Genomic DNA, 14,263 nt, shown 5'->3' on the forward strand with positions numbered 1-14,263 from the left:
AATAATAAAAAGTAAAAAAAAAACTGACAGAGAAGTTGACACTGTAAAAAAAAAGCATTTAGGTTTAATTGGACGAAGCTGACGTGTGATGCATTTGAGTCCTGCTCTGTAGAAAATCACCGCAGATACAGTAAAGAAGCGTGGAGACTAGGAATGTCACGATTATACATTTTCTTGGTGTGATAATTGTCAGAGAAATAACCACGGTACTACGATTATCACGATTAATTAATTTCACAACACTATGAATGTGTAAAATCAAATATAGTCAGAATATAATGACATTACTCATTGTTTACACAAAATATTTCAAGTATCCATTAATATATGACCAATTATTGACCCCCAGGGGAAACGTTTCAAATATTCAAGTCATAAATTGTCATCTATACCAAATGTTTCATTTATTTTAATTTTTTGTTGTTGTTTTTTTCATTAGAAATGACATGCTAACATTTAAATTCCTACCAATTCAATGTTATGTTAGTTACATGGACCAGTATCTGTGCATTTACCTTTATTCTGGCGCCACATCTGCCGATATGGTTCCAACATCATCTTTTTGGGAAAGTAACGGTATTTAGGAATCTTTGCGATAAATTAATTGTGGCTTTTTATACCACGATTAAAGCAGAATTAAGCGATATTTTTGTGTTAACATAAGTCTTAAATAGTTATATCTTCCCACAGCAATCACTTCTATAGAGTGTTTGGTCTGAAACACGGGTCTGTCAGTCACTCTGCTCTGCTCTGAGCCGAGGAGAAAACTTTCCTTGTATCCTACAAGTTTTATCCAATGAGGAGAGAGAACGGCATAAAGGGGCGGTCCTCTCTGTGTGTGCAGCCAAGGGATGCGCCTGAATGTGGTGACGTAGGGACGAGGACCAATAGATCCATGACGAGGGCGGGGGCTGCTAACTCCATCGGCTGACAAGACGTTATGGTGCGTTCAAGGCAACTCGTAACTCGTGTTTTTCCGACCTGTGAAGTGGTACCAGTTCGATCTGGTACGAGTTCACGGGTCAGAAGTTACGAGTGGCCGTTATAGTGACTTTCACAGGTAAAACAGGTCGGAGAAACACGAGTGGGTTGCCTGGAACGCTACAAAGTCGTAAGTTGTGACTTGAATCTGTAATTTACGGTTTCAAAAGCCTGCCTGGAATGCAGCATTAGCCAAAACGACCGGATCGCTTACTTCTGCTTTAATCATGAAAACAAGTAATCGTGACATCCCTATGGAGACGACAGAGGAGGAAGAGGAGGAGGAGGATGAAGAGGAGGTGGGATGCAGGAAATCATTAGTTTGGCTCGATAAAATATCCACGCGGGATGGAAACGGAGCGAGTCTCCGTCTGAGTTATGCCCCTAAACAATCGCCATAATTGTTTGGGAGGCGGCCGCTCCCCCCTCCTCGTCTTCCTCCTCCTCCCCGATCGATGAAAGGATTATTGGCACTGACAACACATGAGTACATATCAGTGTGTGATCAGTGTCATAACTGTTCCAGTGCAACAATACATTACGTTTAATATCCTCGGACTGCGATGCAGCCGGCCGAGGCCTGAAGCAATTAAAGGCAGAATCAATGCCCCGAGTCAAAACACTGTGACAGCTCTATTATCCCTGGATATAGGAGGCCTAGTGAAGTCCCATTTCTCTGCTGCTGCTGCACACACACACACACACACACACACACACACACACACACACACACACACACACACACACACTCTCTCATCTGTCTTTAACTATCTGCAGTGGAGTAGATACACCGCCGCGCTATCACACACATAATACACCGACCTTTCACGTTTTCAGCTATTTTCTCCCCAACAACTACAAACAAACAAACATCCTTACTGTGAAATAATCCCTGCTGCTATTTTCTTACTCTCTCTTTCATTAGCTTCCCTCTTCCTTCATCCCTCGCTCCGTCTCCCTGTCTGTCCATCCGTCTTTTTCTTTCACCATTGAAATGAAATCCCACCTCGTCACTGTCAGCATCTCATACGTATGTAGGCTAACGGTAGACACTTTAATTTACAGATGTCCCCTGAACACCTCACATGCACCACCAGTGGAGACTACAAGGCAGAGATATCCACTTAAACATACAGTAGACACTAGGATTTACAGGTGTACCCTGAACATCTCACATGCAGACTATTGGGAGACACTAGAATTTACAGATGTTCCGTAAACATCTCATACAGATGCTAACGGTGGACACTTTAATTTACAGATGTCCCCTAAACACCTCACATGCAGACTACTACAATGTAGAGATGCCCTCCTAAACATAGATGCTACAATTTACAGATGTCCCCTGAACACCTCACATGCACCATCGGTAGAGATGTCCGCTTAAACATACGTAGAAACTAGAGTTTACAGATTTTCCCTGAACATCTCACATGTAGACTATTGGTACACACTAGAATTTACAGATATACCCCAAACATCTCATATGGAGGCTAATAGAAGACACTAGAATTTACAGATGTCCCCTAAACACCTCACATGCACCATTGGTAAAGAGACTACAAAATAGAGATGTCCCCTTAAACATAGACACTGCAATTTACAGATGTTCCCCAAACACCTCATTTGAAGACAATCAGTTGAAACTACAACTTACAGATATCTGCTAAACATAAACTCATATTATCTTACTCTCTCCTTCATTACTTCCCATCTCCCTCTCCCTCATCCCTCGCTCTGTCTCCCTGTCCGTCCGTCTGTCAGCATCAGTCTTTCCCACCTCGTCACTGTCAGAGCCTCATCATCATCATCGGTGACAGAGCTTTTCATCTAATCTCCGCTCTTTAATGTGCATCGGGTTTCCTCTGGTTCTCCAGGTACAACGTAGAGGAGTAGAGGTTTTATATTTATTATTATCTTTTATTTTTTTGCCTACATTTGTTAATTCTGACACATAATACTTTGCTTCATTGACCAACGGATCCACCGACCGGACGCTGGAAATGATCTCGAATAAATCTTTCAGAATTACCCCCCCCTCCTTTTCTCTCTGTCTCTTCTGAAGGCTAAACAGCAACACTAACGCTGCTGCAACGAGCCGTCCAGACAAATAAGCAGAAGCCATTAAGGACACTGACTGGGCTGGTGCCGGTGTGTCCTTGGTGAAAACACATCGGAGGAGGAACACGGAGAGAGAGAGAGACGACGTTCCGACTTCTACTATTAAACAGGTTTTAGTCAAAGCCTCCGACCTCCTGTTAGAGACAATTTAGAGGTTTTTACTCCGGCAGCAGAGAGAGAGAGAGAGAAAGAAGCTCTGGCTCTTAGAGAGTTGGTTTGAAAATATCTATCTAGACTTAAAACTCAGACTAAATATTAACATTACTGATGGAAACATGGCCAGTAGAGTTTGATGATGATGATCGATGAAGACGACAGTATGAGCTACATGCACGCTAACTGCTTTTATCCACCGACACCAGAAACATTTTTAATAGTTTATATCCACACTGAGGTTAAAAAGACGGAGATGTAGCGAGTAAAGATGAATTTAACATCACAGCTCTCAGCTCTGTGTCTCTAACCCTCCTCTCCTCCATGTGCATCTGTTTCCAACGAAGCCGGTGACAAGGCAGTGGTTTAACCAGAACTAGGACTCTAGAAAAATCAAGGCAATGTTGGCTAATTATAATAAACTATAATTATCTGTATAACTATCAGACTTATCTGTATATTTTGATGATTATCTGTACCGATAGTTATTGTGCATCTAGAGCTGCAACAATTAGTTGATTAATCGAACAATAATCGATTATTAAATTAATCACCAACTACTCTGATAACCAAATAATCGGTTCGAGTAGTTTTTTTAAAGAAAAAAGTCCAAATTCTCTGATTCCAGCTTCTTCAATGTGAATATTTCTGGTTTCTTTGTTCCTTTATGACAATAAACTGACTCTCTCTTTGGTTTGTGGACAAAACAAGACATTTGAGGACGATGTCGTCTGGTGTTTAAACACTGATTGATGTTTTTCAACGTTTTTAACAGTTTATTGACCAAACAACTAATCGATGAATCGTTTAAATAGTTGACAGATTAGTTGCAGCCCTACGTGCATCCCATCCCTCATATGAACCGCCTGTTGCTCTGGTTATTGTTTGAGGTGTTTGATTAATTAAAGGGAATGAGAGGAGCAGGATGATGGAGCCAAACACTATAAAACACACAGGTCAGAGCTTTTTTTGTTGTGATTATTCCTCACTCACTGGTTTATTCAGATTTCTCTGCTGAAGGTCGGTGTGTGTGTGTGTGTGTGTGTGTGTGTGTGTGTGTGTGTGTGTGTGTGTGTGTGTGTGTGTGTGGGGGAGCTTCAGCCACAGTCTCACAGCTGCGACTCTCCGGCTGCTTCTGCTGTTGATTCAACACGAGTCTCTGCCCAGACAAGCAGAGAGAGGAGGCTGACGAGGCCGATGGCGGCGAGGAGACAAAGCCAACCGCTCTGCCAGAGCTGCAGGCGGCCATCGGCCACAGATGCTCAACAACGGCCCGACGGCGCCCCATTATCTTGTAGAGACGGTGATATTTGACCTGCTAAGCCTCGCTGTTTATTTTTTTTTTGAGCTTAAATATTCTCAGTCATATTTATTTTATGAGGTGTTTTACATGAATGTTGCAAGAAAATCCCCACAAATCCCTCTGAAAGCTATCCGCTATTTATTCATTAAAATCAAAGGGAAAATCCACTCCACTCCAACTTCTCCTCTCCCTCAGCAGATATACATACATTTACGCCTCGTGAACAACTGTATTTGTGGTTAAGAAGAGTCTCAGCCTCAGAGGAAGACGACAGGAAGACGACAGGAAGACGACAGGCTCGTCCCGTCCCCGTGCGGCGAGCGGCGAGCGCTGACTGATGAGCCGGAGGAAGTCACACTACTGCATGCAGCTGTCCTGAGTCCTGACTGGTTTTTCTGTCACTTCCCTGTCAGTGGGTCGGCTTTAATGAGGTGTAGCAGGTTCCTGCAGCCTCGCCAGCTACACACACACACACACACACACCCTTGTAAATCTATCTTAGTGAGGACATGTCATTGACATAATGTATTCCCTATAGCCCCTTACCCCTAACCTTGACCATCCAAAACTAATGCCTAAACTTAACCATTAACTCTAAACCTAATTATAACCTAACATCTTAACCCTCAAACAGCCCTTGGAAAAAGTGAGGACCGGCCAAAATGTCCTCACTCCGTTGGTTAAAAACTCGTTCCGGTTCTCACAATGTAGCATGTACAAGAACACACACACACACACACACACACACAGACATAGACACACAAGCATCTGTAATGACCCCAGAGCGTTAGTTGATCTGCTGCTGGAGCTGCTCCGGTTCTGGCGGCGTTCACACCTTCACTCTGACTCACTGCAGTGCAGGCGTCACCGTCTCTGAGCTCGTCGTCATGGCGCTTTGATAACGACGTGTGTGTTTTAAAGGGACAACGAGGAGTTTCTCCGTCGGCAGAACGAAAAATTCCGCGACAATAAAAAAGTCTCATATTAATGTGGATGAATCTACGTTACCACTTGTTAATGGTCCATTTTAGATAAATCTATGGTTTTGTCTCTATGGTTATTTTGTTATTATTAGTGGTGGTGGAAATGCTGGGCGAGCCGACCAGCGTTTCTTTACTTTCGGTTTCGTGGCGAGTCATGAGAATAACGCCGCCGAATCTCCGTTTATGGTGGGAACTACGACGGTATGTGATCGTCTTCCAACCTCTGACTTTAATTCTTGGTGAATGAAAACATGAGTCTGTCTTGCACCGGTCAAAGAATTTCACGGTGCGGAGGCTCATAGATGTAGTGTGGAAACACTTCGCTTTAACAAAACTCCTCGTTGTCCCTTTAATGACTCTGCTGTTATTAACTAGAAGAACAGATGAGCAGCACCACTTGTTGTAATCTGCAGAAAACTCCAGAGAAAATACATCACGAACGGACGACAAAGGTTGAACTCAGCGTCTGAAATCAACGTGAAAACATAAAAACACTTTTGCTTTTTTTCCTCCGTCCACATGAAAACACAGCGACATGCAGCCGTCAGTCACCGTGAAGAGCCGACACCAGCAGGTCGTTCAGAATCACTTCAGGTAAACAGAAGGAGATAACGGCCTTTATGCACGAGTCAAACATCTCCAGGCTGATTTACAGAGTTTATTTATCTATTTATGACCAACACTTAAATTTTTGTGTACCAACTGCACACTTTACTCCTGTACACTCCCATACGACTCCTCATCTTTTCTTGTATAATTTCAATTCTATTCTTGTAAATAACTGTATACACTCTTGAAAGAAGTTTTTCTCTCTCAGCTTGTCTTTTATACTTTTATATGTTCGTTTTATATCATTTTATATTTCTATATCTGTATATTTTTGTACTTTTCTTTTTCCTTTTATGCTACAATGCAACTGTAACACATATTCCCATGTGTGGGATAAATAAACTTTTTCTTTTTCTTCCTGTACCTACTTCTGTTCACCCTGCAAAGAGTTTTTCAAAAGCTCAGTTTTTACAGCGACTTAAAGCTCAGTTTGCATGAAGATGACACACAAAGAGAAACTCCTGAGAGAGGAGTGTTCATGTTTCTGTTCATCATATCCAATAATAATCCAGATCATCTGCGCGGCTCACACTCCGCCTGCATCTCAACACGGCACCGTTGAGTGTGTCGGCGCGGCCCACATTAGTATTTATCCCCGAGCTCGGCGGTGACTAAGCATGTAGTCAGAGTGACGTCAGGTTAAAGTTCAACTGCAGCTTTTCACTCTGGTTCTTAGTGGAACAAAAGGCTGCAGACAGACAGACCATAATGACCACTTTGTATTGTACTGTTTTGTTTCTCAGTTGGCCCTGCATGGGGATTCAAACTGTCAAGTAAAATGTCGAGTCCTCGCACCAACGTGTTGGAAATGGAAAATCAAAAGGTGGCAATTAGCAGGATATTCTGCACTTACACTCTGTAACTCTCAGCCGTCACATTAGAAAAGGATTTCTCGCTGTAATCTGAAAAAATCTTCTGAAATACAACTAATAATAATAATTCATTTGTGCTAATACGAGCTGGGGTTGGTGCAGAACATGCAGCACATTAATTAATGTTCTGGCTTCGGTCCAGAGGCTCCGTCTCCGCCGTCATGTGATTCATTTAAATTAGTTTGACTAAGTCAGATGAAGGCAGCAGCAACTCTCACAGCTTCATTACATCCAAATGTAACATCTACTTCTCTTCTTTTTCTTATCATGACGCATTTCATTTACCCTTCAGAGCCTTTTCTTCTGTTATTTCTCTGCCCTGGTCTCCTTGTGTGTTAATGCAGGGCTGTAAAACCTCAGCCCTGTGATGCACAACCAAATAATTGATGTACTTTTTTAAAGGACAACCTGGGCTTTCAGAATATCTACGCTGGAGCGATGTCACATGAATGTAGAAAAAACTACATGGTCAGAAAAAGAAAGGGAAATAAAAAAATGGAAAATAAATTTCACATATTTGTTGGAAAATGATTATAAACTTCTTTTGTAGACACTGTATAACTGTTCTTTGAGGTCTTTGGGGTTAGGGGGAAAAGAATAAGGGCTCTGATACAAAATATATTATTTACATTATTTATTATCATTGTATTACTGTACTGTATTATTCTGTCTGCAATGAGGCAGAGAACCACTTTGCAAGTCTGACATTTCCATCGGTGCACACACAGGCTTTTTTGTCTGGGATCTCCTTCCATATCAGGCCCCATGTCTTGGTCCTAGCTTCTGTAAAATGCTTAAATGGTAATCTAGGCATTATTTATTGCATTTATACGACTGATTTTCCGATAATCGCGACCATACAAAGCAACAGAGTCTGGATGTAAATGAAGAGGAGTCTCCTATTGGACAGGGATGTCTGAGGCAGGACCACTCTGCTTCTGTTCTGGCTGAGCTACAGACTCACCAGTCGACTCTTTAAAGGTCGAAGTGTCCTCGTTTCAATAAAAAAAAAGAATTACGTCACTATCACTCAGCATTTGAGAGAGGGTTAATAGATTTGCACTGTTTTAAGCAAATGATTCACTGATGGTTAATGACTGCACGACACAATGAGCTGAGCTTCTCTGCTGTGGTTTTAAAACAGTGATGAAATCCAGGTTGTTTTAAGTTTTAAGACGTCGTAAATGAGAGGAAACAAGAGAAAGAGTCAACGATGCCATATTAGAAAGAAGGAGGAGGAGGAGGAGGAGGAAGAGGAAGCATCAAAGCTTGTTAAGCAAATGAAGGTTGTTGTTGTTCAGAGCAGAGACGAAGGAGATTTCAATATCAGGTCATGAGATGAAGACGTTGTGCCGCGGTGTCGTCATGTTTCCTTTTCATTTTCATTCCTCCGACAAAATCTGAAGATGGTTTTTTTTTTGCTTTTTTTTTTCTCCCAGGAAACAGAGAGTTGAGCCGACTGCAGCGGCAGCAGCAGCGGCAGCGGCGCCGCTCTGCAGCTCAGATCTGTTCAGAACATATTATCTCCTCATGTCACAGTAATGTATTTATATCCTGTTAGATCCCCACGGTGCAACACAGTGTGGAGGAAGCTCGGACGGTCAATAGAGGCTGACAGCTCGTTTATCTGGCCCCGGCCCCCCCCTCCCGCTTTAATCCGGCCCTGTTACTGTTAATGATTTGTAATGACTCCATCTTGTCGCAACTATTTGGTTATTTATTTATTTATATTTTATCTCCCAAACAGGTCCCATTGAGCCGCCGAGACAATAAAGCATGACTCTCTTATTTCCTGCTGCTTTCTATAAAATATGAATCAGCTATTGTTGGATTTTTTTTTTGGCTCTGACTTCTCCAGGAAAAAGCCGGAGATAATTCTGTGTGACTTTTTTGTTTGGGGGGGTTTTAAAATCTTTAGAAACCTTAAACGTTTTCCTGCCAAGACTTTGACGGTGGCTCCATTCACTGTGATTCAGCAGCAGCAGCCGCCGCTTCCTTCCAGGCTTCCTTTCCTCAACTAAATAAAGTCAAATAAAATAAAGCAGCAAAACGGTTTAAAGTCATTCTTTCTTTCTGCTAAATACGGAACAATAGAGTCTATGTTTGAAATCTGGCAGCTGGCGTATAATTATCTATATCTGAGTGAAGATAGGTGAGTAGAAAGACCTCGAGCCATTAGAGGAATTAATCATGATGGGCCAATAAAAGTCCACTACATTAGATCCCAGCTCCTCGGGGGAAGAGCATTATGGGGCCGTGAGTCCTGTAAGCTGAGACAAATCATCCTCAGCTCTTCCTGCCGTCGTTATGATCGGGGGTTAAATGGAAGCAGCAGCAGCAGCAAAAGCAGCTCCGACTTCAGCTGTGAGCTTCACCGATTCTGTTTCAGCAACACCTTCATGGAGCTTCTTCAGATGTTGGCATAAACATTCCCAAAGGTGAAGATGAAGTGATGAGACTGTGGGAGTCCAAAGGTATACGCTGAAGTCATGACTTTGGCTGAAACATCTGCAGAAATCCTCAAGGAAATCTCCTTAAGAGCCGTTTTAGAGGTAAATTCGTGCAAAACCGCTGATGCCATTGCCTTCAGGGACAGTTTTTCATCAAGCAGTCTCTGTATTTCCCTCTAAAACAACTCTGTGTGGTAACATTGTGTTATTATCTCATAGCGTGGTGAATGTGCAGCTCACAACTTGTCCACCAGAGCGTTTTGGAGTTGTTGGATTGTGTATTTGATGAGTTTGATGAGGGAAACCAACTGAGAAATCCCATGAGCCTCCGTAGCGTAGCTCTGAGCAGCTCGCGGCTCTGCTCCGCCGTTCTAAAAACAGCTTGCACCGACAATTAAAGGTAACGAACCTACTGCTATGACTATAGGGATTATGGCAATGGGCCCATTTGCCAAAATGTTAAACTATCCCTTTAAAAGAAGTTCAGGCTCAGATCTTAAGATGTGACTTTTGCAGAAATCCTCAAGGAAATCTCCTCAAATTTTGCACAAATGTTCAGTTGGACTTTGGTCATCGAAGGTCAAAGGTCAAGGTGGATAGTGAAATCGGGAAAAACTCACAGAAATGACGACCTGCTACTGTATTTTAGATTTTACTCATCCCTCTATGTGTCACTGGTTTCTCTCACAGCAACATGAAGTATGATGAATTATTCAAGCGGGAACATGCAGCTGAAGCAGAAGTCAAATAAACATAAAAAGGTAAATATTACTGTATTATTCAACATGCACACGTTCGTTCGTTCGTTCGTAGAGAATAAAACACGATCTCATGCAAAAAGCTTTATGCCGTGTTGAATACTGAGAGGAAACCGAGTCGGAGCTGCAGCTGCTCCATCACAGACTCACTGCATCTCCAGCACAAAGATGTGAATCACAGAGACAAAGGACAGGTGTTGTACTCAGGTTTTAAACACAGAATTAATATAAAAAAGCAGAATTATTCTTCATCTTTTTCTTTTATATTCATTATATTATTGTTGTGTCATTGCTTCTTGTTCCTCCTCTTCTCCTTCTTCCTCCTCGTTCCCGACACATTCCCTCCCTGTGTTTCCTGATCTGTCAACACCACCGACTGATGATCAGCGGGAAAAGTGTGAGACTGTCCTAGGGAGTGTGTGTCAGCGTGTGTGTCAGTGTGTTTGAAGATCGGCTCAGGAAAACTTCACTCAGCAAGTGGTCAAAAAAATAAACAAACAACCTTCCACGTGATTAATAAAGGACCAGTTCGGTGTTTTCCCTCCGACAGCCACTAATTCCCATTTAAAGACTCAATCAACAAAACACTTGAACGAACTCGAGTTGTGTAATTTGTCACATGAACATCATCAAGTTTGCACAAGTTTATTTAACAGCACTAATTAATTAATTAATTAATGAAGAAGCCCATGCGCCGCATTAAAACAGGCTGCCACGGTAACTTTGAAATAAAACGACGTGGACTTAATGATAAACACTGTGATAGATTACACAAACTGAGTCATTATCAGGAGTCGACTAATTGATCTCAGCACTGTTAAGATATTAATTTGATTTATTTTCATTTTTTATTTCTCGCTGTAATGAGTTTATAAAGGAAAACTAAAATAAATCTCAAGGAAGAGATAGCAACAGATGATAAAAATATTGAAAAACATCAGCATATTAATTAAGATCATCGCAGCTAAAGATTAATCACGCTCGTTTTCGGAGCTTCAGGAAGTTGGGATTGACTCCAAACTACAGGCTCCATGGAGGGACAAACTACACTAAATGCACTCAGTGTGAAAGCTTTTTTTTTGCTTTTGAAAAATCTCAACGATCAAAGTGACACAAATCGACAGTGATGAGCTGAAGATGATGAAGATGAAGATGAGTCAGTATTGACCCAACACATTCAAGCAGCCGTTCGTTCGCTCTGCAAATCAAAGCTGTTATCAGACTGAACATGTTCCCTCCTCATTTATTCACCTGAAAACTGAAAACACGGCGCCACTTCCATTAGAGCTACGGCGCCGAGTTGTTGTTGTGTATGTGCATTTATATTTTCCACCGATAAAGCAGCGTTTGATACTCAAGTCTTTGATTTGAGATAAAATGACATAAAATGACTCAAAAGGAAAGTTTTGCCGAAGCAGGAAAAATATTTAAACCTCTCACAAACACTCAATACAGTGCACTATTACCCATTTCCTGCATGTGAGGCGTTTAGGTGCCGTTTGTAAATATGTAGCATCTGCACTGTGCAGCCTTTACAGTACAGTACAGGGCTTCTGTAAATTACAGCATCTGCCAATAGTCTGACTGCGAGGCGTTTAGGGGGTATGGTTTACCTATTGTATGAGGCGTTTAGGGCCACATCTGTAAATTGTATCATCTGCCAATACTGTGAAGAAGCCCACGATCCACACTGTGTGGAAACATAAAAATGAAAAACTGCGATAAAAAAAAGACAAGCTCACTATAGCTCAATATTTTGACATTTGAAATCATTTTGAAGCTTCATCGTTAAACTGCATTTGTGTTTGTACTCATGTAAAACATAAACTGTCATCATAAAAACTTGTCGGCGACATCATGAACCTCACAACCAATATTATGAGACATGTTGACAGAGAAGAGCAGAAACCAGCAGCTTCTCTGAAAGATAATTAACCTGTGAAAATAAAAAACCCAAAGGTCGTTAAATAACTCCCCAAGTTGTTCTGAAGGGATTTTTCGAGACATCTGAATGAAAAAAAGAAAAAGAATTTTTTTTTCCAAATTGCACCTCTGCTTCTGAGTCAAAATAAATTCCTGATGAGGAATAAAAAATCTTTTTTTCTGTCTTTTTCCAAAAATCGCTGCTTCGTTATCTTCTCAGAGAGCTGATGGTTACTTCAGGGACTCGAAGAAACAAGTTCATGTTCTCTGGTTCGTCTATTCAACTATTGCATCATCTACAACAGCAACAGTGTTTCTCAACCAGATACTCAGAGCCCTAGTGGTGCTTGGTGGAACTGCAATACTGTAAACGATAAAATGTCATTTTACTGAATGACTTTTACAGATATTTGTCATTTTTACTGTAACAGTGACCGGAGCCATCGTCACTGTCTTAAACTGCAAAAGCTAAGCTAATTAGAATTTTTCACAGTCCCATATGTTTTAATGGGAAATTGGTCATATTTTAATAAAAAGACACATTTGGATGATTTTGATTCACTCATACTCCTACAAACTCAACACTTCCTGTGTTACTTTCAAATTATGAGCCCAGACAATCTCCATTAATCTCTTCATTGAGGCTTTTATTGTGAAATACTGCACAGGTAGATGATGTACAGCACTGAAATAGCATATTTTGTTTTCAGGAACCCGTACTAAATCTGCAATGATGCGATTCAAAAAAGGATATTTGTATTTCTGTCAGATTGGTTTGGGACTGGGGGTTCCTCAACACTACGTTACCCTGCAGATAACTGCGGACTAGTTTCCATTTCTTCTAATCAAACTGGCTTTGACTTGTTTTGTATCGTGTTGTGACAAATCACTGCTTCCTTCTTCCTCATCATGTTTCCTGAATGAGCCGAGGCAGATATCCAACCCCCCCTCCCTCCCTCTCCCCTCCCCTCTAACACGATGCCAATCAGACTCTGCCTTCCTTCCCGACACTATAGACACAAGGAGCCGCGATCTACAAGTACACTACAAATAAACAAAAATACATCCCTGCTGCCTCGGATACAACAACAGCAGCAGAGGAAGAAGAGTGACAGAGGGAAAAAGGGAAAAGGGGAAGGGGGTGTTGCCGCTCGGCGACGGCTCCAACAATGGGAAAGTCTTCCGACAGAGTCGACATCAAAGGCATCATCTGTAGGCATTTGGAGCGAGCCTCCGATTCAATTTGAAAAGTACTTCTCTGAGTCTGACAGCTGCTGTTGTGACACCAAATGGGTTCAGTTTCCTCTTAGTGACAGCGCAACAGAGGGGTCAAGAGGAGCAGTGACAGCGGAGGATCGGCTGATTGAATTATCTGCAGCCGCTGGGCCGAGACCAGATCAACCGCCCCTCTCCTCTGCAGCGTGGACCGGCTCGCCAGGCGCCAGGAAAGGGACTTTTTTAGCTTTTGTTTACGGCTGCTGCAAACAGCGCCTTGCAAACGAATTTACACCCCTTGAACTCTTTCAACTAAATGTGTCTTAAATGTGTTTTATTGGGATTTTATGTGATAGAGCAACACAAAGTAGTGCATAAATGTGAAGTGGAAGGAAAATGATACAGTACATTGTGATAGATTTTTTTGCCACAATTGAACTTTTTGGCCACACATGCAAAACGGAGGTTCAGCTTCCAGCAGGACGACCACCCTAAACACACAGGCAGAGCTACAATAGACTGGTTTACATCAAAGCAGACCTAAATCCTGCTGAGAATCTGTGGCAAAGACTTGAAAACTGCTGTTCACAGACGTGACTCTCCATCCAATCGGACTCAACTGGAGCTATTCTGCAAAGAAGAATGGGCAGAAAAAGCTGCTGAAGACGAATCCCAAAAGACCTGCAGCTGTAAAGTACTGACTCAGGGGGGATAAATACATATATATGCACGGTGCCACACTTTCCAGATTTTTATTTGTAAAAAGTATATAATTTTCCTTCCACTTTACAATGATGCGCTACTTTGTGTTGGTCTGTGACTTAACATCCCAATAAAATACGTTTAAATTTGTTGCTGCAGCTTTTTTGCAGTTTCTACCTATTCTTCTTTGTAA

At 41.8% G+C, this 14,263-nt stretch overlaps 1 protein-coding gene across 1 annotated transcript in view; it reads right to left on the reverse strand.

The window, feature by feature from the left end:
* The window catches only part of vstm2a (V-set and transmembrane domain containing 2A), a gene marked incomplete at both ends in the record, with an annotated part of 105,844 nt that overhangs the window by 72,692 nt on the left and 18,889 nt on the right, over positions 1-14,263 (reverse strand). The window lies entirely within an intron of this gene.

The sequence above is a fragment of the Trachurus trachurus genome (genome assembly GCF_905171665.1).
Source record: "Trachurus trachurus genome assembly, chromosome: 20".
Classification (NCBI taxonomy): Eukaryota; Metazoa; Chordata; class Actinopteri; order Carangiformes; family Carangidae; genus Trachurus; species Trachurus trachurus.